Source organism: Macrobrachium rosenbergii, chromosome 2 (genome assembly GCF_040412425.1).
Source record: "Macrobrachium rosenbergii isolate ZJJX-2024 chromosome 2, ASM4041242v1, whole genome shotgun sequence".
Classification (NCBI taxonomy): domain Eukaryota; kingdom Metazoa; phylum Arthropoda; class Malacostraca; order Decapoda; family Palaemonidae; genus Macrobrachium; species Macrobrachium rosenbergii.
In genome coordinates this window covers 25,652,220-25,679,604 of record NC_089742.1, presented here as the reverse complement: position 1 = coordinate 25,679,604, position 27,385 = coordinate 25,652,220, and the positions used below count along the sequence as shown (strand labels likewise).

Below are 27,385 nucleotides of genomic sequence, written 5' to 3'. Positions count from 1 at the left end.
TTGTTAAATCTGATTTCTTATAGTAGTGGAAGTCTAATGAGACTATTTCCAGCATTCAAATATTGAAATGAAGAAAAGGTTGGAAGCACACCCACACATATGTCTATATATATATATATATATATATATATATATATATATATATATATATATATATATATATATATATATATATATATAATATTTATATCAATATATATATATATAGATATAGATATATATACACACACACACACACACACATATATATATATATATATATATATATATATATATATATATATATATATATATATATATATATATATATATATATATAGTCACATTTGCACAGACATTGGGACAAGGGATGGCTCTAGTTATGACCTAGATAATGGCAGCTGACTAACAAGGTGGGCTATGTTTCGGTGAACAGAATGTGTAGCAGTGACTATACTCAAATTACCATAAGAATAATGGTTCAAGGCAAACTTAGATTGTTCACTTAAAAGTATAGTTCACTAAAATATCAGAAGAGAATATATTTACAGGAGCTAACAGTGGAGCTCCATGGCATTATTCAAATTACTGTACTCAGATCATAATCACTAAGCAAGAGTGCATCACAAGTGCAAGCCTTATAACTCTGTCTTCCTTGGCTAATACACTTCGCAAGCATGGGGCAGGATCATTAGAATGTACTGGATGGGGTACAGCAAGCAAGAGAGGGATCATGCTGGGATTCCAAATATCTTGACCGGGTATGGGGCCTGTAATTTGTAGGGAGCTGGCGCCATTGACGTCCAGGTAATTTCACACAACAAGTACTCGCACCACGGATCTGCAAGAGGAGGGATTTTGTAATACACGAAAGAACTTTGAGTGACACTTAACTTGGAATACATAAGCAAATAGCAAGACCTGGATTCAATAATTCACTGTATGTTAACACATATAGTCAAAGTGAACGTAAAATTAACACTCTAGTATTCCAGTATTGATAAAGCAAACACCACAATCAAAATCACATGAATCTCTGAGGGAGAACGCAAAGGGGTATGGATATGGGAATAGGAGAAGAGGTGGAAAAAAATCTGGTAAACACAGAATGGTAAGGCCGAACCAACAACTTCCAATCACATTACCGTAGTCCATGGACAAGACTTGAAGGAGACAAGAGCCAGGTTCCAGTAGCAGGGCATCAGTGGAAGCTGTGTTGCATACAGTCCCCAACCATAGAGGGATTGGATGAAGCAGAAGGGCGCTGGTGGGCTACCGAGGCATCAACGCTCAAAAGGGCAAGGCGGTGAGATAGGACCACCACCTTCGGAGTTACAGCACGAGAGAGATGTCTATAATAGTGGGGACTCGATCGGAACCCCTATTCAGACAGACTTCTCAACAGTTAGGCGTCGTAATATACAGCAAAGGATCGTCCATTGGAGATCATATTTATACTGCAAACAGCATTGACAGTGGTTGTGTTTTGACAGTTCCCTCTTAATAGGGTCATCTATTTTCCTCGTGTTGGGTACGCCGCTAATCCTGGCAGGCATCTAGAAAGGTTGTTGAAAGTCGACCAATACAAAGATAGAGGACAATACTGAGATACTTGATAGAGTGGAGGGGCGAGGATGAGTGGGAGTAGTCGCCGGTGTGGGTCTGGTCGGTGACCCTTAATGGCATGACAGGTAGTGGAACAGAGGTAAAGGTCCTCAGAGAGCTCTCGTGACGAGATTGGCTGGGGACTGTTTAACAATATCGGAACTGTGTGAAATCTCAAAGGGTTCGTGTAAATGTGCAACGGACTACTGACGTTCCCCTCAAGTTCGGATTAATATGGTCACGTTATGCGTTGGTAATGACTTAGGGTACGGTCATGAAATTATCTCGTCATTTGATACCTGGTTTGTCATTATTGGAGGGCAAGGCAGGGGAGAACGTCAATTATCTTTACAAAAACGTTTAGTACTTCTTTCAGTTTTACGTTACGTTATATTGAAATATCAAGATGGGAAAAGCAAAATGCAAATAAATGATCTGAGAACGTTTGTAACAAAATGTGTGTGCGTGTGTGTGTGTATGTATATATATATATATATATATATATATATATATATATATATATATATATACATATACTATATACTGTACATTCATACATATGTGTTCTAGTCCAAGAGTTCGCACACTAAGGCAGCAACGGACGGGTGGAATTCACTTCTGCAAGAACGCTAGGTCGCTTTCACTTGAAAGCGGTGGCGGGCAAATGAAGAATAAGATTGAAGTTTCAGTTCTTTATTATCACTTGAGGTTTTTACATTTTTCTCCCCAAGAAAGTTTCTTTCGAAGTCTTGGTTTTGCTAAAGTGTACGGGAGTTTTCCCCAGTTTGAGAGAGAACAGCTCTAAAATTCTTCGTCATACCTTCACGCTGTAACCTCTGCTCTTTCACCCCGGTGAAACTGGGTGAGACTGAAATCCATGTCTAAAAAGAACGAATGTGGATGACACATTCGTTCTTTTTAGACATGAATTTCAGTCTCACCTGTTTTTAGATTTTATTAATACCCAGCACTCCAATATTAAGTTTACTATGGAGAAGGAAATATGCAAATCGCTCCCTTTCCTGGACCTACGTATTTCAAGGGAGTCGGAGGGTTTCCATACCAGTATATACAGAAAGAGCACCTTTACTGGGTTGGGTACTAATTTTTACAGTGCTTGACATTTTAATTTTAAATTAAATGCTATTTTTACACTCCTCCACAGGGCCCTTACTCTGACATCGTCTTGGCAAGGCTTCCACAGCGAAATTGAGTTCCTGACAGATTTTTTTTTTTAGAAATAATTGTTTTCCTCTAAAACACCTTTACAGAATTTTGAGAAAGTTGTTAGATATGAATTTTAGTGAGCCACGTGTCATTTATGATGTTCCCAAACTTGATATCTACGCTAAATTTCCCTTCCTGTTCAACGATGAGTTTCGCAAAAAAGTTATAAAGATTATTAGCAAAGAATTCCCGTTTGTAAATATTAAACTTATTCCGAAAAACCCTTTAACGCTCGGGTCTCTTTTCAGATCTAAGGATAGACTGTGCCCGTCTCTAGCATCCAACATCATTTACAAATATACTTGTCCCAAGTGCGAGCTGGGAACCTACGTTGGATGTACGAGACGGCTACTGTAAGTCCGTGTCTGTAGTCATCAGGGCGTCAGTTATTGGACGGGATGCAGATTGTCCAGGCCTGAATTATCAAATATAAGAAATCACTTTGCAGTCTGCAAAACGCAAATTGATATGAAAAACTTCGAATTAATAGCCTCAGCCCAACACGAGAACGAGCTTACGACTTTAGAGTCAATTTTCATTAAAGCACTCGTTCCCTCGTTAAATGCCCAGACGTCCTCAGCACCTTTGTTTATTTTGTAATTTCTCTGCTGTTCTTTTTGTTTTCGGGTAGTTTTACCTTTTTCTGTTTAGTCACTTTTTAGCCATGTACTGGGTAGGTTTCTTTTAAGATATTTTAAGAAATGTATGTATTTTTTTTTATCTTTATAATTTTATATAGTGACGTCCCTTTTTATTAAACAAAATTGTGTCATTGCAGCCTTGAAAATGCAATGGATTATTGCGAAACGCCGTCGGCCACAAAAAAAACTGTTGATTGTCAGTGTGCCTCTCCATCTGCCCTTGGTCTCAGTATATTGGGCTTCCGCCTTCATCATCAAGGCGTCGTATATATATATATATATATATATATATATATATATATATATATATATATATATATATATATATATATATATATATATATATATATATATAAAAACACACACACACACATACTGTATATACCCCAGGTGGCAGATAATTTGACTCATTAATTTCACTGCGGGTAATCTGACTCCCACTAAATTTCACTCTGGGTAATTTCTCTCCCAATATTAGAAAAATACAAAATTCATTGAAAACCTGTTGAAAAACATGAAATTAATATTTGTAATATAAGCAAGTAAATATAAATTTACGAAAAGGGAAACAAATATTACTAAAAGTAAACATTAATGTTTTATTGTTTTGTAATAAAAAAGGTACAATAAAAAGTAAAGCATAAAATTAATGTAATCATAGGCTAAAAGAAGAAATAATAAATAAGGTACAATAAAAAAAAAGCAAAGCATAACTGTAATCATGTCAGGCTAAAATAAGATGTACATTTTTTAATAAAAAAAGGCAATATAAAAAGCATAAAAATATTACTAAAAGCTTCAGCAGTGATGAAGGTTGTGAGCTATTACTCGTAAAAAAATAATCTTTTTTGGGGGGGACTATATCGCTCAATAATAATCCGCAGCAGTTTGTTTATATCTTTATACTTTTTATTGGTCTCGCAGATCTCGCCTCGATCAAACTGAATCTTTTTTCAGTTGCGCCAAGTGTTCTTCCGTTTTCAATGCGGTAATTATTTCCACAGATACGGATGTGTGCAAGCTAAAGAACTTTGTAGTCCGTTGTGATCTCCCTCTAAATGGTTATTAGTGCGAGGCATATCCGTTTCAGTTCTACAGCGGATATTGCAGCTAGCAATGGGAAACAAAGGAGAAGTTCTTCGCTGTCTGATTCCTCTACCTCTTACGCATCCTATGTACGATATTTCAAAATAAGACACAAGTTCTTGCGGAAGACCGTCGTCATCTGCAAGCTCTTCGAATCCATCAATCACATTATCAAGAGGGAGCAAAGCCGGCGCCGAAAAACACCTGGTTTTAATGTTAAACTCATTATCATGATGGTATTTTTCTTTAAAGCCAAATTGACATACTCTTTTGTACACATTTAGAGACAGATGAAAAAGACAACATGAGATTGAAGCACCAGTAAACACAGATAAAATACTATTAACGAATGCTTTTTCAAAATCCATCATAACGTTTTCAGGGCTCAGTCCTTGACGTACTTCAGCTAGTTTATTAAAAAGGCAGGTGTAAGATTCTTGATTTTGTTTGGAAGCATTGGAAACAATCGCGGAACACCAAATGAACCCACTTGAATATGAAGCGTGTACAACTGATAAAACATAATTGGGCAACACTTAAAAATTCCACAGCCTGCCCAATGTTTTATATTCACATGTATCGGTTGCAAACACAAGTAATCTGTCCACATCATTTTCACCACTATCAGACTGATTAGAAGGCAATGAAAAAGCTGACACCTATGCAGAAGAGGCTAGAACACTCCCAATATCAGCAGAATTATTACCATTAGAAGATTATACTAGATACAGTAAAGCGGTGATTAAGAAGAAATGGCAAAATAACTGGAGGGAAAGCAATCTTAACAATAAATTAAGAGAAATAAAAGAAACTGTAGACCCATGGCCATCATCCTATCAGAATTGCCGCAGGTTTTCGGTAATGTTGACACGGCTAAGAATTGGTCACACTAAACTGACACATGGTTACCTGATGAGTAACCCCCATGCCCCTATACCTATGTGCGAAATATGTAATGTACAAATAACAGTAAAGCATATTTTAAAGGTATGTCCAAAATATAGAAGCCAAAGAGACATTTTATTTAGAAGATATTCCTTTAAAGATATACTGACAGAAAATGACAAATTTTCACTTTTTAATATTTTAAAATTCCTTAAATATAATCATTTATATGATAAAATATAAGATTCATAGAATAATTTATAATATATTCCTAATTAACTTAATTAGTTCTTAGATTAACATATGTCGCTAGTTTTAATTAAATTCTTAGAGAGTTTAAATAGCTTGTCTAATCCTTCGGGCCAGCCCTAGGAGAGTTAATATTAACTCAGTGGTCTGGTTAAGCTAACGTTAAAAAAAAAAAAAAAACAGACTGCAGGAAAAGTTCGCCACTCTCAGGGAACTTGTATTCATTGGGTGTCTGATAACCAAATCGACTGTGAGGGATTGGAGGGGCATTTGCTTTTGCGTGACGTCAGTTTTCCTTATATTGCGAATTACACACGAAGAGGAGGGCATATGAGCCATTTCATTTTCGTCAAGCTTTTCACAAGTAGTCGCAATTAATGAACGCGAAGATTCAGAGGAAGAAATTGCTTGTGCCTTTAAGTCCGCTAGAGTTTTGCGAACTTTGGGTTTGAAGCACAGGAACTATGATAATGTTCACCAACGTTCTTAATTATGGCATAATCTTTATCATGGGTCATGGTGTGGATTCGAGCTATACAGGACTTAATTTCGCATTTCCAGTACGTCTTAGATCCATCGGCATTTCGTTTCTGTGCTTCATATATGTAACCCATGTCATCCACAAGTTTCTTCCTTCCACGGCTGCTGTTCAAAACATGAGGCATGGTGTATGTATATTTCCTTTTTAAGTAACGAATGAGGCACGGAGATGTTGATGGATCACGGGAATACAAACCACTGGAATACAAACCACTGAAATGATACTTTCAGTTAACTGTATTACTCTATAAACAATTAACCAAATGGGGAACAAAATTCACTGAAATGATACTTTCGACTAACCATACTACTTAGTAAATAAACAACCGAATGATAATAAAAATGATAACACTTGGGAGTCAAAATACCGGGAGTGAAATTACCAGGAGTCAAATTACCTAGAACCATACCTGGTAGGGGGGCAGCGCCATCAGTGCACCTCATGCGGTTCGCTGAAGGCAAAGAACCTTAAGGTTCTTTGCAGCGTGCCTTCGGCCCCTATCTGCAACCCCTTTCGTTCCTTTTACTATACCTCCTTTCATATTATCTTTCTTCCACCTTACTTTGCACCCTTTCCTAACATTTGATTCATAGTGCAACTGTGAGGCTTTCCTCCTGTTACACCTTTCAAACCTTTTCTGTCAATTTCCGTTTCAACGCTGAATGACCTCACTGGTCCCAGTGGTTGGCCTATGGCCTAAATTCTATATTCAATTCAATTGAACTGTATATTGGAAGATTTAAATATTTACAAGCAAACTCTTAAAAATACGATAATGGTTGTGCTTGTTGTTATCCCGTGATAATCTTTTATATTTTTATAGATATTGGACTATTTACCATTAGATTTGAAAATTGTAAATTATTATTTTTTTAATCATATGCTTAATTTCATGGGACAAACAAAGATAAGAACAAATGAATAAATATATATGTAGATAATAGATTAAGAAAATCGATGGATACTAGAAGGAAGAAAGTTTGCATGAGCATTTCTCTCTGCAATGTGCTTTGATGGGGCGTACACGATGCAAACAATAAAAGATAGAGGAAAAATTCTAAAGATAAGAACAAATGAATAAATATATATGTAGATAATAGATTAAGAAAATCGATGGATACTAGAAGGAAGAAAGTTTGCATGAGCATTTCTCATGCAGGAATCGTAGGCAAAAAATTCTAATCTTTTTCTATCTCTGCAGTCTTAACTCCCTTTGAAACCCTCATGGGTTTGTAGCTGACTGTCCTTAAGGTTTTTTAGCTGAAGATTTAAAGGAAGAGGAAGGTTAACAGGTATATATGGCACGTTGGGCCCTTCATAATCAAAGAAAGCAAGAGAAAGAACGACAAATACATATGACACATTAGGCCCTTATGATCAAATGGCCACACTGTTGCCCCTTTCTGACCTCCAGACAAGTACGAGGGGATGTCGAGTGCCACCGATTACCAATAAAAGTCGTGATTAGCAGAGCGTGGTTTCGATCCACGGACCTCTGGGTTATGGGCCCAGCACGCTTCCACTGCGCCACTCTGCTCTGTTTTGCAGGTTTTATTTGTTAAGTCTGATTTCAAGTAGTACTTGAAGTCTAAGGAAACTATTTTGATCATTCAAATACTGAACCTGAAGAAGAGGCATTAAGAACACCCACATATATATATATATATATATATATATATATATATATATATATATATATATATATATATATATATATATATATATATATATATATATATATATATATATATATATATATATATATGTATGTATGTATTTATGTATGTATGTATGTATGTATTTGTGTTTGTACGCGTGTGCGTGTGTGTATATATATGTACATATTTTTACGTATTTCCCTGGGTTTATGGTATTTTACAGGCCGGCAACGGTAACTTTATTTAATTTGCCTCGGAGTTCTGACTTGCGTAAAGGGAAGTCGTAAAAAACAATAAGAAAAAGAGGAGAATTTAGGAGCTGGAGGCTCTACTTCATAAGGAAATATTACGTAAACACTTGGGCTAAATTAAAGAATTATATTTAGAAAAGCAAGCATTTGAAGGGAAAATGGATAAGTAAATTGATAAAGGGCTTGCAACGCCTGAAGATCCTTCGGTTGGAGTCTTGAATAAAGGCAAGGCACAGGCCAAGATGAGTCCACTGCGAATGGGTCCCTCTGCAAGAGAGATTTACACATTACACGCCAGTAAAGGAACAATATAACACCGAATATGACTCGAGTTTGCACTGAGGGCGCCAAAGACTCGAGGAATGAATGACCACTTTTACACTCGAACACAGGACATTGGAAATGGCACGGGATAAACTGGCACAAGGACAGAAATGAAATGCTGGTACTCCAGGCCTTCTAAAGGGCAAACTTTCGTGACCGAAAAGTCTTTACTCCACTTTACCTTAGGGGAAGCTGGTCTCTGACGAAGAAGGACGAGGGATGATCACACGTATGGCGGTGCCCTCGAGGGTGACTGCAGTCTGGAGTCTGGAGTCGGGAGTCGGACGGGGAAAGAAAATCTTCTCAGCAATGTTACCGCACGCCCGCATGGAGGACTGTCCCTTACGACTCTTCACGAGACTAACTCCTTGTATTCTCTCCCATAACTAACTAACTGCTGCTTACTGCTCCTTTTCCTTATAAGGCACGCGACCAGGGCTGTGAGTCGTGTCCAAGGATGAATCACGGCTAGGTGTTCAGCAATTGGAGGGGGGGGGGCCCTCTTCCCAGGTCCTGCGGGTGTAAGACAATTCGTGCAGCTTAATTTGCCTTTAGGAAGGCTGTCTTAAGAGGATTAGTTGGGGTAAACCTCTTAAAAGGGAGTGGCATAAAAATATCCTCCTAGCTCCTATTATCTGTGTCATCTCAATATCTGTTCCAGGTAAAAAGGGACAGATCGGAATGTTGATAATACGATCAGCCATGCAGTTCTCAATAAACAAAAAGGGGTAAATTAGGTGGGGAAGGTGCACTGTGCGAGACTGCTGAGTTATATATATATATGTATATATATATATATATATATATATATATATATATATATATATATATATATATATATATATATATAATATATATATATATATATATATATATATATATATATATATATATATATATATATATATATATATATATATATATATATATATATATATATATATATATATATATATATATATATCATACATACATACATACATACATACATACATACATACATACATACATACATACATAGTCTAGTCCAAGAGTTAGCATACTTAGGCAGCAATGGATGAGTGGAATTCTTTCCGCAAAAACACTGCTAAGACATTCAGAGCTGATGAAACAAGAATTTTCTGCAATACCTTTTTATCAAAGCATCAGATAAAGTTGAAATTTGGCAAGATAATATTTTATATCCTACTTAATTTTTGCAAGTATTAATTAGTACCAAAGTTCTAAAGTTTTGGTATTTATTAAAGTAAAAGTGTGTTTCCTATACCAGAGCCATCAAAATCGTAGGTAATGGGTTTGAACACAATAATGACGTTTACCTATGACGGCATAAGGCTCCTCCCACAGTGAAGAGAAGTTTACATAAGGGGAAAACGTCTCTTCACTGTGGCTCTGCCCACATAATTGATATTAACAAGGCCAAAAGACGCAAGGTCTACGCAATTGGGTGGAGTCGCCTCCCACCTGGGGTAACTACATAGGAGATGACGTATCTTAGAGGTACCTGCTCATTACGGCAATTCACCTCTTGACACAATAAGGAGGTAGATAAAGCTCTGCCTACATGGGGGATTTGGGAGGAAGTGAGCAGACTTCTTTCACTAGGCCTTGGGTATTAGTACTCATCTTAGGCTTCATCTGTATCAATGATGGCGAGCAGATTTTGTTATTGTTCCCTTGATTGCATTATCATTCTCAATGGTCTCATTATTATTATTATTATTATTATTATTATTATTATTATTATTATTATTATTATTATTATTATTATTATTATTATTATTATTATTATTATTATATTTTGTGGAGGTTTCATCGCAACTTCCACAGCAGTTGTTGGGACTAAGTTGTTAGTTTGGATTTCTTCCATTGTCTTAATATTCTTATTTTTTCTGCTTTACCAATAATTCAGTGTATGTAATTCATCCACATAATGAACCAGTCTATAGCTCATTTGTTAGATCTACATCTATTCAGAGCGGGAATACAAAAAGACAATCTGTTTTGTTTCACCTCAGGTTTCGACACTATAGCCTTCTATTTGCAGCAAGTAAGGAGCGGTCACTAGGAGTAGAATCCAAATGAAAAGCAATGATACCTCGTTTCATTCAATTGTTAGAGGTGTAAAGGTCAATGCCATTTTTTTATTTTAGTTAATGTAACCCATTGTTATTTTTTTTTTTTTTTTTTTTTTTTATATGAATACAGCACCCTAAACAGTGCTCTTATACTCGCTGCAAATAAAAGGTAATGTTAGGAGTCAAGATTTTGAGAGCAAGCTATTATTAACCTACTTAATATCAATCAAATGTAACACGATTTATATTGATATACATTTAAATGAAAATGTTTTGAAAACAGTTTGAATGAAGAACACATTGCTATTGTCATTGTGTTTTAATAATTATGTTTTAGATGTACAAATAAAACGTTTAACACTATACATAATTTATTTACAAAATGTATTCATCGTCACTCGAGGAATAGGTCATCTTCCCAATCCTCATCGTCTCTACCGATGTCAGTGATAACTGGTTCAACGCTCTCATGGATATTGTCCGACTTTCAGCTTCTGCCCACACTTCTCTTGTGGTCAAGTAACTATTACCCACTATAGAAATTATTACCTGTATTCTCACAATAGTAGATCTTTCCGCGGGTCGCCTCACTTGTATACAAAGTGGCAAGCCGTAGCACAAATGCAGTCTTGGAACCACGGGGACAATTCCATATCCTGATGGCCATTATCGAATTTGTTGAAGCCAAGTCTGTGTAAGCATATCCATTCACCGCCTACCTGGTGGATGGTTGAGCCTCATGACATCATATGTTTACATCATCGATAGTTTTAGGATACTTGTCTGATTTTTTCGGTTCCGGCATCGGCGACTTCGTTTTACTCTATAAATATCAACACTATCGAACTATGGTACTAAATAATACTTGCAAAAATTAGGTAGGGTTATAAAATATATACTTGCCAAGTTTCACCTTTATCCGATACTTTGATAAAAAGGTGTTGCAGAAAAACCGTGTTTCATCGGCTCTGAATCCCTTAGTTGGTCGCTTTCACTTAGAAGTAGTGGTGGGCAAATGAAGAATAAGAATGAAGTTTCAGTTCTGTTTTATCACTTTGGGTTTTTACACTTTTCTACCCAAGAAACCTGCTTTCGGAGTCTTCGTTTTGCTAAAGTCTAGAGGTTACGAGAGTGCGCAGAAGCCTATGGGAGTTTTCCCCAGTTTGAGAGAGACCAGCAATAAAATTCTTCGTCATAACTTCTCGCCATAGCATCTCTGCTCTTTCACCCCGATTTTCTCTCTCTCAAGCACCATTTGAAGTATATAACATCTTGAAAACGTCATACTTTGAGTGACGACAAAGATTCGTCATTCATTATGTATATTTTCGATTCATGCAGGTTTATTCATCATACGTATGCATCCCTAGTCCCTGTTGATCCAACTACTGATGAATCGCGTATGGTTTACCCTTGAGATTGCAAACACCGCTTCTCATGGGTTAGTGATGTCAACTAAGATTTATCAAATCACCGCCAATTGTTCGAAGTATGGAGCTTCTCACGGACCAGTAATGTCTAAGCATTTCTGTAATCGCTGCAATTGACTAAGCTTTTCTTAAATCACTGCCATTAAACTAACTGCAAACTCGACTCAAGATCGCTCTTTTTCCCAGGATCCCTTTTGCCGTCTCGAATGTCGGCAGTGATTAGACGTACACGATGCAAACAATAATAGATAGATGAAAAATTTGAAAGATATGAACGAATGATGAAATATATTTGTCGATAATAATAGATAAAAACTTCAATAGATAATAGAAGGAGGAAAGATTGCATTAGCTTATCCCAATCAGGGTTCATATGGAAAAAATTATCATCTTATCCTATAACTTTTCTTTCTCTGAAGGCTTAACTCCCTTTGAAACCCTCTTGTGTTAATATGTGACCTTGTCCTGAAGGATTTTTAGCTGAAGATTTAGAGAAAAAGGAAGAGGAAGGTTAACAGGTACTCGTATATATGGAACGTTAGGCCCTTCATAATTCAAAGAAAGGAAGAGAAATAACGACAAATAAATATGACACATTAGTCCCTTATGATCAAATGGCGCGACACAGTTGCCCCTTTCTGACCTGCAAACAGGTGCGAGGGGATGTCGAGTGCCACCGATTACCAATAAAAGTCGTGATTAGCAGAGCGTGGTTTCGATCCACGGACCTCTGGGTTATGGGCCCAGCACGCTTCCACTGCGCCACTCTGCTCTGTTTTGCAGGTTTTATTTGTTAAATCTGATTTCAAGTAGTACTTGAAGTCTAAGGAAACTATTTTCAACATTCAAATATCGAACCTGAAGAAAAGTCGACAAGGACACCCACACATAGACATATATATATATATATATATATATATATATATATATATATATATATATATATATATATATATATATATATATATATGTATATGTATGTGTGTCTGTGTGTATATATATATGTATGTATGTGTGTATGTACAGTATATACACATACATGGTCTAGTCCAAGAGTTAGTGCACTAAGGCTGCAATGGACGAGTAGAATTCACTTCCCCAAGAACACCACTAAGATATTCAGAGCCGATGAAACATGGGTTTTCAGCAATATCATTTTATCGAAGCATCGGATAAAGGTGAAAGATGGCAAGTGTAAGTTTTATAACCGTAACTAATTTTTACAAGTATTATTTAGTACCTAAGTTCAACAGTTCTGGTACTTATCAGAGTAAAAGTGTGTTTCCTATGGTAAAGCTATCAAAATCATAGGTAATGGTTTTGAACACAATAGTAACATTTACCTATGACGTCATGAGGCTCCTCCCACAGGAAGAGAAGTTTACATATTGGGAAAACGTATCTTCACGGTGGCTCTGTTCACTTGCCGATGACATATTCACTAATTGATATTAGCAACACCAAGAGAGGCTAGGTCTACCCAATTGGGTGGAGTTGCCTCCCATCTGGGGTAACTACGTAGGAGATGACGTATCTTAGAGGTACTTGCGCATTACGGCAGTTCACCTGTGGACGGATTTTGGGGGGAAGTGAGCAGACCTCATTCTTTTGGCCTTGGATATTAGTACCCATCTTAGGCTTTAGCGATATCAATGATGGCGAAATGGATTTGTCATTGTTCCCTTGATTGCATTAACACTCTCAATAATTATTATTATTATTATTATTATTATTATTATATTATTATTATTATTATTATTATTATTACTATTATTATTAAATTATTATTTTGTGAAGTTTTCATCACAACTTCCACAGCAGTTTTTGGGACTAAGTTGTCAGCTTGGAATTCTTCCATTTTCTTGTTATTCGTACTGTTTCCACTTTACAAATAATTGAGTGTTTGTAATTTATCCACATAATGAATCAGTGTATAACTTATTTGTTACATCTATTCAGGGCTCTATTTGCAGCAAGTCAGGAGCAGTCACTAGAAGTAGAATTCAAATGAAAAGCAATGATACCTCATTTCTTTCAATTGTTAGAGGTGTAGAGTCAATGCCACAGTTTTATTTCATTTAATGTAATCCATTGCTATTTTTCATTGTTTTTATTTATATCACATACAGCACCCTAAACAGCGTCGTATACTCGCTGCAAATAAAAGTTAATGTTAGGAGTCAAGATTTTGAGACAGGCTATTAATTACCTACATTATATCAATCAAATGTAACACGATTTATATTGATATACTTGTGAACGAAAATATATTGAAATACAAATAAAACTTTTAACACTATACATAATTTATTTACAAAATGTCTTCATCGTCACTTCAGGAAAAGGTCATCATCCCCGTCCTCATCGTCGCTACCGATGTCAGTGATGACTGGTTGAGTGCTCTGATGTGTTTTGTTCGACTTCCAGTACCCCTCCTCAGAAAGAGGGGATTGTCTAACAGCTCCTGCCCACACTTCTGGGGTTCTCAAGTAACTATTACCCACTATAAAAATAATTACCTATTGACGCTATAGTAGATCTTTCCATGGGTCGTCTCGTATGTATACAAAGTGGCAAGCAGTAGCAGAAATGCAGTTTTGGAACCACGGGGACAATTCCATATCCTGTTGGCCATTATAGAATTTGTTGAAACCTAGACTGTGTAAGCATATACATTCACCGCCTACCTGGTGGATGGTGGAGCCTCATGATGTCATATTATGTTTACGTCACGAATGGTTTTAGGATATTTGGCTGTGATTTTCTCCGTTCCTGCATCGGCGACTTCATTTTACTCTATAAATATCAAAACTATCGAACTTTGTTACTAAATAATACTTGCAAAAATTAGGTAAGGTTATAAGATATACACTTGTCAACTTACACCTTTATCAAATGCCTTGATAAAAAGGTGCTGCCGAAAAACTGTGTTTCATAGGCTTTGAATCTCTTGGTAGGTCGTTTTAACTGAAAAGTAGTGGTGGGCAAATGAATAATAAGAATGAAGTTTCAGTTCTGTTTTATCACTTTGGGTTTTTACACTTTTCTACCCAAGAAAGCTGCTTTCGGAGTCTTTGTTTTGTTAAACGTCTAGTGGTTACGAGAGAGTGCAGAAGTCTATGGGAGTTTTCACCCAGTTTGAGAGAGAACAGCACTCAAATTCTTCGTCATAACTTCACGCCGTAGCATCTCTGCTCTTTCACCCGATTTTCTCTCTTTCATGGACGATTAGAAGTATATAACATCATGAAAACGTCATTCTTTGAGTGACGACAAACTTTCGTCATTCATTATGCATATTTTTTATTCATACAGGTATATTCATCTTACGTATGCATCCCTGGTCCTCCTCGATCCAACTGCTGATGAGTCGCATAAGGTTTACCCTTAAGATTGCAAACACACTGCTTCTCATGGGTCAGTGACGTGAACTAATATTTATCAAATCACCGCCAAATGTGCGAAGTATGGACCAATAATGTTTAAGCATTTATGTAATCGCTGCTATTGACTAAGCGTTTCTTAAATCACTGCCATTAACTAACTGCAGACTCGTCAAGATCGCTCAAGATCCCTTTTGCAGTCTCTTTCCAATTAACGGAAATGGATTCCACTTTTCGCAGTCTCGAATGCCGGCATATATCAACATCTATATATATATATTTAATTATAATAACGGATATATATATTTATATATTCAAAGGATTCTATAATATATATTTATATATATATATATATATATATATAATGGCATATAGTGCCGTCGAAATATATATGTATATATATATAATATATATATGTATAATATATGCATATATATATATATATATATATATATATATATTGGTAAGATATAAGATTTGAAATATTTACAAGCAAACTCTTCAAAATAAAATAAGGATTGTACTTGTTATCTCGTGATATTCGATTATGTTTTTGTAGATATTTGACTATTTACCATTACATACAAAAAATGATGAATTATTTTTTTTTCACTATCATTTCCTTACTAATATGGGACAAGCAAATGTGCTTTGATTGGACGTACACGATGCAAGCAATAATAGATAGATGAAAAATTCGAAAGATATGAACGAATGATTAAATATATTTGTCGATAATAGATAAAAACTTCATCAGATAATAGGAGGAGGAAAGATTGCATGAGCTTATCCCAATCAGGATTCGTATGGAAAAAATTATCATCTTTTGCTATGACTTTTCTTTCTCTGGAGGCTTAACTCCCTTTGAAGCCCTCTTTGGTTAATATGTGACCTTGTCCTTAAGGGCTTTTAGCTGAAGATTTAGAGAAAAAGGAAGAGGAAGGTTAACAGGTATATATGGCACGTTAGGCCCTTCATAATCAAAGAAAGGAAGAGAAAGAACGACAAATACGTATGACACATTAGTCCCTTATGATCAAACGGCCACACTGTTGCCCCTTTCTGACCTCCAAACAGGTACGAGGGGATGTCGAGTGCCACCGATTACCAATAAAAGTTGTGATTAGCAGAGCGTGGTTTCGATCCACGGACCTCTGGGTTATGGGCCCAGCACGCTTCCACTGCGCCACTCTGCTCTGTTTGACATGTTTTATTTATTTTTTAAATCTGATTTCTTGTAGTGCATAAGTCTAAGGAAACTATTTCCAATATTCAAATACTGAACCTGAAGAAAAGGTGGCTAGCATATTTATTTACTATTAACGTAGTTTAACCAGACCACTGAGGTGACTTTCAGGATTAGATTAAAATAACAGGTCTAGGCCTGAGGCCAAGCACTAGGACCCAATAAGTCATTCAGTATGATGATGAACGAATTAAAATGAAATTAAAAACTGCACATAGGCACATGCTCTCATACTGGAACACATACATAAAATAAATACATTTACTCGTGCTTCCTTGCATACACGTGAAAAAGATATATTAAAATTCAGCATATGAGTCAAGTAATATTTTAAAATTTTGCTTTTTTTTTAATCCGACAAATGCTATAAGGGTTTTCGTGCTTTTATTATTTAATTATTTTTATATTTTATTAATTAAATCACAGTTCCTCATGATCATCAAAATCGGAACAACGGAAAATGTAAAAGATTCTGACAAAATTTCCTCTATTGATTTATTTCCAAAAGTTGACAGTCACTGTTAGTTATACTTTGGACACTCACATTACACATGTCTGACCGTTATTATTAGCCTTCACTCTGAGCACTCGGGAGCCGGCAACGTGGGCTGCTCATTAAGTGCCCATGTGTCAGACGAATATGGTCTATTCTGAGACTTGTTAGAGTTACTTGCGCGTCTCTCTCTCTCTCTCTGATATGATGAACTCCATTTTTTGATATTAGGTTTTATTTGTTTCAGTTTATTATTTTCAGATTCTTCACTCCTTATATATTGCCATTTATTTATGATACCCATTTTTATGTGTGTTACATAATCAGTAACAGGGATATTCACATTTGATCTTGTCAGGTGGGTACTTCTTTGGCTGCTTTGTCTGCCTCTTCATTTCCTTTGATCCCTACATGGGCAAGAATCCAACATATTTCTATATTTTTTTTTCCATTAGTGTATAATTTATGGAATAATAATTTAATTTGTTGTACTATATTTTTTTTATTTGTAACTGAATAGCTTCTATATTTCTTCTCGAGTCACTAAAAATCACAAAATGATTCAGTGATGTTTCTATAATTATTTTTATATCTGATGCAATTCCACACAACTCTGCTGTGAATACTGAAGTATTTTTAGGAAGAGAGAACTGATAAGTTTTGTCTTGGGACACTGCAGCATATCCAACTCCGTGCTCTGATTATTTATCCATCTGTATATATTGCGTAATGTGAACCTTTTCGGCTTATATGCTCTATTGTATGTTGTCTGTGGTGATCTGGTGTATATGAGTAACTTTTTGATAAGTACTTGAGGTGTGTACAAATTCTTATCTTATTCATTGTCCAGGGAGGAGGTGATTTTACTATTAAAGGCACTTATACATTTATATTTAGCAACCTAAACAATCTTCTAGCTCTAATTGGGAAAGGTGGTGGATGGTTAATTATAAATACATCTCTTATTTCAAATAATTTTTTTTTTTTTTTGGAGAATCTCTTGTATGAGAGCACATTTCATTGTTACTAACTCTCTATGCCATAGAGTCTATGGAGAGAGAGTGGTAGTTCACCACATTCAACTTGTAAAGATGATTTTAGTGATGATCTAAAGGCTCCTGAGCATATTCCAAGGCCTTTAATTGTGAACAGGGTCTAACATTTTCAGTGCTGCGCCAGATGCTGAACCATATACTTCGCTTCCATAATCAATGGTAGACAGAACTGCAGCATTATACAGTACAGTAAGGGTATGTCTATCGGCTCCCCAAGTAGTGTTCGACAGTTTTTTTAATTAGATTTAATGCTCTTACATTTTGATATTACGTATGTCATGTGGGCTTTCCAGTTCAAGTGAGTATCGAACACCCACACATAAATGGTTAGCTGTATTGGCCAACTGATATATGCCTACATATAGTATATGTATTTATAAGTATATATATGTATGTATGTATATATATACATATTATATATATATATATATATATATATATCTATATATATATATATATATATATATATATCATATATATTTTACACACACACACACACATATAAATGGTCAAGTCCAAGAGTTAGCACACTAGGGCAGCGAATACAATAAGCAAATTCATTCTGCAAGAACACTAGGTCTCTTCCACCTAAAAGTAGTGGTGGGCAAATGAAGAATAAGATTGAAGTTTCAGTTCTATATTGTCACTTAGGACTTTCACAATTTTCTACCCAAGGAAGATTGTTTTTGAATTCTTGATTTTGCAAAGTCTATTGGTTACGAGAACTGCAGAAGTCTTTGGGAGTTTTGTAGTTTCAGAGAGAACAGCACTAAAATTCTTCGTTATAACTTCTCGTAACATCTCTGTTCTTTCACGCCGAGTTTCTCTCCATGATGAGAAGTACGTAACATCACGAAAAAGTCAGTTACAGTGTTGAGTGACGACAAAACCTCGTCATTCATTATGCATATTCTTTCTTACAGGTAAATTCATCATACGTATTCATACTTGGTCCCCCTCGATCCAACTGCTTATGCGTCGCGTATGGTTTAGCCTTCAGATTGCAAACACCGCTTCTCATGAGTCAGTGATGTCAACTAAGCTTTCTCAAGTCGCCACCAAATGTTGTTCGAAGGATGCAGTTTCTCACGGACTAGTAATGTTCTGTAAGCATTTCTGTATTCTCTGCTATTGACTAAGCGTTTCTTAAATCACTGCCATTAACTAACTGCATACTGGTATCAAAGTAGTCTCTCTCCAGGATCACTTGTGCTGCCTTTCGAAATTCAGACAGTCGTTAGCATCTCTTTAATCTCAACAGAAATGTCGTTCATTCAGGATTCTCTAACTACTGCCAAGTGCCTTCAAAAAAAACATGCACACTCTAGATATCCAGGAACCCTTTATTTATATATATATATATAATATATATATATATATATATATATATATATATATATTTATATATATATATACATATACATATGGCGCCACATATACATACACATACATATATACCCTGGTAGCAGGTAATTTGACCCCCTAATTCCAATTTGACTCCCGGTAATTTTACCGGGTAATCTTTACTCTAAATTTTGACTCCTAATTTCTCTGGGGTTATTAGAAAAATGCAAAATTCGTTGAAAACCTATTATCAGTCCAAGACATGAAATTAATATTTGTTATAGGCCCGGTTTTCGAGGCCTATATTTTACTTCAGTCTCTGTTTTAAAACAGAGGTTGGTATCTCTGTATGGTATAAGCCTTGACTTGCTGTGTCAGCTGATCTGTCATCTTCACATCATAAGTTATTTTTGCCCTAACTAAATTTCTAAGGTCTACTGGAATGAGATTCTAGGTTACAAAACTAAAAACTTTGACAAAAAAAAAAATAACGAAAATAACTTCAAATAAGCTACGAAAGAATGAAATCGAATGATTCAACATAACTTTGAAAATCTTTTGATTAAGGTCCAAAACATAGACACCCAATTATGTAGAAGGAAATACAGAAATAACTCATCTGTCATCCAAATCATAAGAGGTCACTCAATACATTATAAAGGTAATTTCATATATAATTCAGTGTCACACCACTCCGTTACTTGAAGAGGAACGTGGAGATAAAAAGAAGGAAGGAATACCTGTAAGAGACAAGCGTTATATTAAAAAAAAAAAAAAAAAAAAAAAAAAGGCAGAAACACAAGATTTCACTACAACAAGGATAAAGTCTTTCTCCAGAGTCTGTAAGAAAAATCTAAAATATTTTATGAGTTTTACTCACTTCACGAAAGTCCTCTGGAACACAGACTCCATCTATGTGCTTCCCTTTGGCACAGTTCACATGTTAACGATACTCAGAACAGATCGATATTGACCTCTCATTTCATGAAACATTCCCATTATATGGGTTTGGCAACGCACATATGAACACACACTCGTGACATCGCTCGAGTTCAAGGAAGAGGAAGGTTAACAGGTATATATGGAACGTTAGGAACTTCATAATCAAAGAAAGGAAGAGAAAGAACGACAAATAAATATGACACATTAGGCCCTTATGATCAAATGGTCACACTGTTGCCCCTTTCTGACCTCCAAACAATTACGAGGGGATGTCGAGTGCCACCGATTATTACCAATAAAAGTCGTGATTAGCAGAGCGTGGTTTCGATCCACGGACCACGGGGCCCAGCACGCTCTGCGCCCACTCTGCTTGTTTCATAAAATCCTTATTTGTTAAATCTGATTTCAAAACTTGATGTCTAATTAAACTATTTTCAACATTCAAATGAACCTGAAGAAAAGGCCATTTCATCCACATGCCAAATCTGCTAATGTTTTATATATATAGAGGGGTTTATATTGTTAGCATCTGGGGTTATTTCTGAGTACCTACAAAAACAGGTCCCAAATTTAAATTTGAATGTGTAAAAAACCTATATATTTAAACATATTATATATATAAACTGAACCTGATCAATTTGAAGGCTTAATGATAAAGGAAATATAATTGACACATATTTCTGACACAAATATATAAAAAAAAATATGATCCATACCAACATTTGGCTGAAGAGGACAGCACACACATCACTATAATTTATTAATTATATATTTGATTTACTATATATATATATATATATATATATATATATATATATATATATATATATATATGTATGTATGTATTGTATGCACAGTATATACACATACATGGTCTAGTCAAGAGTTAGTGCACTAAGGCAGCAATGAATGAGTAAATTCAACTTCCAAAAACACCACTAAGATATTCAGAGCTGATGAAACAGGTTTTCAGCAACACCTTTTTATCAAAGCATCGGATAAAGGTGAAAGTTGGCAAGTGTATATTTTATAACCCTAACTGATTTTTGCAAGTATTATTTAGTACCTAAGTTCAACAGTTCTGGTACTTATCAGAGTAAAAGTGTGTTTCCTATGGTAAAGCTATCAAAATCGTAGGTAATGGTTTTGAACACAATAGTGACGTTTACCTGACGTGATGAGGCTCCTCCCACAGTGAAAAGAAGTTTACATATGGGGAAAACGTACCTTCACTGTGATGCTCTGCTGTTCACTTGCCGATGACATATTTACTAAATGATATTAGCAACGCCAAGAGACTAAGATCTACCTAATTGGGTGAGTCGCCTCCCACCTGGGGTAACTACGTAGGCTGATGACGTATCTTAGAGGTATTTGCGCATTACGGCAATTCACCTGCTGGACGCAATAAGGAGGTAGATAAAGCTCTGCCTTTAATGGGGATTTTATTTCAAAGTTTTTAGTGAGCAGACCTCATTCTTTTAGCCTTGGATATTAGTACCCATCTTAGGCTTTATAAACGATATCAATGATGGCGAACAGGATTTGTCATCGTTCCCTTGATTGCATTAACACGCTCAATAATTTTATTATTATTATTACTATTATTATTAAATTACTATTTTGTGGAGGTTTCATCAACAACTTCCACAGCAGTTGTTGGTTCTAAGTTGTTAGCTTGGAATTCTTCCATTTTCTTGTTATTTGTATTGTTTCAACTTTACAAATAATTCAGTGTATGTAATTCATCCACATCATGAATCAGTGTATAGCTCATTTGTTAGGTTTACATCTATTCAGGGTGGGAATACAAAAAACAATCGTTTTGTTTTGCCTCAGGTTTGAACATTAAGCTAAACATTTGCAACAAGTCAGGGCAGTCACTAGAAGTAGAATTCAATTGAAAAGCAATGACACCTCATTTCCTTCAATTGTTAGAGGTGTAAAGGTCAACGCCATTGTTTTGTTTCAAGTTAATGTAACCCATTGCTATTTTTCTTTGTTTTTTTTATTTATATCATATACAGCACCTAAACAGCGTCGTATACTCGCTGCAAATAAAAGTTAAATGTTAGAGTCAAGATTTTGAGGCAGGCTATTAATTACCTACTTAATATCAATCAAATGTAATTGTGATTTATATTGATATACATGTAAATAAAAACATATTGAAATACAAATAAAACTTCTAACACTATACATAATTTATTTACAAAATATCTTCATCGTCACTTGAGGAAGAGGTCATCATCCCCGTCCTCATTGTCGCTACCAATGTCAGTGATGACTGGTTCAGTGCTCTCATGTGTTTTGTTCGACTTCCAGTAACCCTCCTCAAAAAGATTGATTGTCTAACAGCTCCTGCCCACACTTCTGGGGTGGTTAACATAAACTATTACCCACTAAAGAAATAATTACCTATTGACGCTATAGTAGATCTTTCCATGGGTCGTCTCGTATGTATACAAAGTGGCAAGCCGTAGCAGAAATGCAGTCTTGGAACCACAGTGACAATTCTATATCCTGTTGGCCATTATAGAATTTGTTGAAACCTAGACTGTAAGCATATCCATTCACCGCCGACCTGGTGGATGGTGGATCCTCATGGCGTCATATGTTTATGTCACGAATGGTTTTAGGATATTTGGCTGTGATTTTCTCCGTTCCTAAATTTCAGGACTTCATTTTACTCTATAAATATCAAAACTATCGAACTTAGTTACTAAATAACACTTGTAAAAATTAGGTAGGGTTATAAAATATACACTTGTAACTTTCACCTTTATCTGATGCCTTGATAAAAGGTGCTGCCCAAAAACTGTTTCATTAAATCGAAAACTTAGTAGGCCGCTTTCACTTAAAAGTAGTAGTGGGCAAATGAAGAATAAGAATGAAGTTTCAGTTCTGTTTTATCACTTTGGGTTTTTATATTTTCTACCAAGAAAGGTGGTTTCAGTCTTTGTTTTGCTAACTCTAGTGGTTACGAGAGAGTGCAGAAGTTAATTGGAGTTTTCCCCAGTTTGAGAGAGAACAGCACTAAAATTCTTCGTCATAACTTCACGCCGTTAGCAAGGTGCTTTTCACCCCGATTTTCTATCTTTCAAGAACGATTAGAAGTATATAACATCATGAAAACGTCATACTTTGAGTGACGATAAAGTTTCGTCATTCATTATGCATATTTTTGATTCATACAGGTATATTCATCATACGTATGCATCCCTATTCCTCCTTGATCCAACTGCTTATAAGTCACATATGGTTTACCCTTAAGAATGCAAACACCGCTTCTCATTGGTCAGTGATGTCAACTAAGATTTATCAAATCACCACCAAATGTAAGTATGCAGGTTCTCACGGACCATTAATGTCTAAGCATTTACGTAATCGCTGCTATTGATTAATGCGTTTCTTAAATCACTGCCATTAACTAACTGCAGACTCGTCTCAAGATCGCTCTCTTTCCCAGGATCCCTCCAGCAGTCTCGAGTGTCGGCAGTGGTCAGCATCTCTTTAATTAACGGAAATGTCGTTCAAAACTTCTCTTATCACTGGCAAGTGCCGTCGAAAAAAAACACACTCTCCCCCAGAACACTGTTACATTTAAACATTATATATATATATATATATATATATATATATATATATATATATATATATATATATATATATATATATATATATATATATATATATATATAATATATATTATGTATATATACATATATGTGTATATATATGTATGTATGCATGTACACCTACATGCATACATACATATACACAATATATATATGTATATATCCCATGTATATATTTTCCATATATATATATGAACTATATATATATATATAGTTGTATGCATGTTTATATTACATGCATACATAAGCATAACATATATTATATACCCCACTATGTCTTGTGTATATATACTATATATACAAACATACATAAGATATATATTTATATATGTATACATGTATGGCATGCATGTATACATATATATACATATATACACCTGATATATATATATATATATATATATATGGCATATATATTATATATGTATGTACAAACATGTGCCAGTCCCATAAATATATGCTTGGTAATATAAAACATGTTTCATAACTATTGTATAATTATATATATATATATATATGTTATATATGTATGTATATTATAAAATATACATATATATTATATATATATATTATATATATAACTATATATATAAATATTTATATATATACATGCATAGCATACATATATATATATATATATATATATATATATATATATATATATATATATATATACACATATGGAGTTACATATATACAAATATATATATGTATGTATATATATATATATATATATATATATATATATATACATATATATATAAATATGTATATGAGCATGGATAACAGGGTTCCTGGGTATCGAGGAGAGTGCATGTTTTTTTCTGAAGGCTCTGGTTTGATAAGAGAATACCTTTGGACGACATTTCCAAGTTAATTAAAAAGATGGTGGAACTTGCCTTGACACTCGAGACTGCAAATGAGGGATCCTGGGAAAGAGAGCGATGACTGGATGAGATCCCTCTCTGACAGTTACAGAAGATATATATATATATATATATATATATATATATATATATATATATATATATATATATTATGAAGATTTAATATATGAATATTTACAGGCAAACTCTTGAAAATAAAATAAGGATTGTACTTGTTGTTATCTGGTGATATTCGATTATGTTTTTGTAGATATTTGACTATTTACCATTAGAAAAAAATATCAATTATTATTTATTTTTCATTATCATTTCACTTACTATTATGAGACAAGTGCAATGTGCTTTGATTGAACGTATTGCGATGCAAACAATAATAGATACATGAAAAATTCGAAAGATATGAACGAATGAAATTATATCTGTAGATAATACATAAAAACATCAATAGATAGTGGAAAGAGGAAAGATTGCATTAACTTATCCCAATCCAGGATTCGTATGGAGAAAAATTATCATCTTTTCCTATAAATTTTCTTTCTCTGAAGGCTGAACTCCTATTGAAGCTCTCTTTGGTTAATATGTGACCTTGTCCTTAAGGGCTTTTAGCTGAAGATTTAGAGAAAAAGGAAGAGGAAGGTTAACAGGTATATATGGAACGTTGGGCCCTTTCCAATCAAAGAAAGGAAGAGAAAGAACGACAAATAAATATGACACATTAGTCCCTTATGATGGCAAATGGCCACACTGTTGCTGTGAGGCTTTGACCTGCAAACAAGTGCGAGGGGATGTCGAGTGCCACCGATTACCAATAAAAGTCGTGATTAGCAGAGCGTGGTTTCGATCCACGGACCTCTGGGTTATTGGCCCAGCACGCTTCCACTGCGCCACTTGCTCTGTTTTGCAGGTTTTATTTGTTAAGTCTGATTTCAAGTAGTAACTTGAAGTCTAAAGAAACTATTTTGATCATTCAAATATCGAATTGCAAGAAAAAGGCGGCAAGAGAATCATTTGAACTTTATTATTAATATATATATTACAATTGATTTTATCTTATATATATATATATATATATATGATATATATTTTTTTGATACAGTATAAACCTTAGCTAAACAATACATAGAAGTCCTGGTGGTAAGCATCAGTATATTCAATAAAATATAATTAACTATCAAGAGGTAATATAGCCCTTTATCAAATGAAGTATGTATGAGTTTTATAAACCATATATATATATACATGATAAAAATGCAAACACACTTGCATATGTATACTTCTGCCATATTATAGCTATATAAAATATATATATATATATATATATATTATAATTTTCATTATCCTATATATTTATATAATCCAACATATTTATATAAATTGGCAATCCATCTGTGATATATATATATTTATTATAAGATGGGCTTCATATATGATGACCAATAACACATATATACAGTATTATACATATAATATTGATGGACTTTATGGATAGAATTCCTATATGATTTCATAATATATGTATAACCCCTCTGATAAAGACTGAGAGCTATATATATCATTGCTCTTAGAGCCATATAAAATATATAAAGACTATATATTATATATATATATAATATATATATATGTATATATATATATATATATACATTATCATTATATATATGAGATAGATGATATTATATATATATATATGTATATATAATATATAACTGCATATATATATATAATATATATAATATATAAAAATATATATATTATATAGAATATATATATATATTGCCTATATATATATATATATATATATATATATATATATATATATATAATAATATGGAATTGTGGACAGTATATACACAACATGGTCTAGTCAAGAGTCAGTGCACTAAGGCAGCAATGGATGAGTTAGAATTCACTTCTGGAAAGAACACTACTAAGATATTCAGAGCCAATGAAACACAGGTTTTCAGCAATAACTTTTTATCAAAGCATCAGATAAAGGTGAAAGTTGGCAAGTGTATATTTTATAACCCTAACTAATTTTTTGCAAGTATTATTTAGTACCTAAGTTCAATAGTTCTGGTACTTATCAGAGTAAAAGTGTGTTTCCTATGGTAGAAAAATCAAAATCATACCTTTAGGTAATGGTTTTGAACACAATAATGACGCTTACCTATGACGCCATGAGGCTTAGACTTATTTTACGTGAAGAGAAGTTTTACCTATTGCAAAACTTCTCGTCACGGTGGCTCTGTTCAGTTGGCGATGCCATATTCACTAATGGATTTAGCAAACACCAGAAATAAAGGTCTGCCCAATTGGGTGGAGTCACTCCCATCTGGGGTAACTACGTAGGCGATGACGTATCTTAGAGAAGTACTTGCGCATTACGGCAGCCACCTGTGGACGGATTAAGGGTTCTGAACACAATAGTGAGGTTAACCTATGA

The 27,385-nt window shown here is 34.5% G+C and overlaps 3 non-coding genes across 3 annotated transcripts; all 3 read right to left on the bottom strand.

The window, feature by feature from the left end:
• Window positions 1-7,678: 7,678 nt before the first annotated feature.
• TRNAM-CAU (transfer RNA methionine (anticodon CAU)) lies at window positions 7,679-7,750 on the bottom strand. The gene has a single exon. It is a non-coding gene; the product is annotated as a tRNA-Met (tRNA).
• Window positions 7,751-12,654: 4,904 nt separating this feature from the next.
• TRNAM-CAU (transfer RNA methionine (anticodon CAU)) lies at window positions 12,655-12,726 on the bottom strand. Its single transcript has one exon. It is a non-coding gene; the product is annotated as a tRNA-Met (tRNA).
• Window positions 12,727-16,461: 3,735 nt separating this feature from the next.
• Window positions 16,462-16,533, bottom strand: TRNAM-CAU (transfer RNA methionine (anticodon CAU)). Its single transcript has one exon. It is a non-coding gene; the product is annotated as a tRNA-Met (tRNA).
• Between the last annotated feature and the right edge of the window lie 10,852 nt (window positions 16,534-27,385).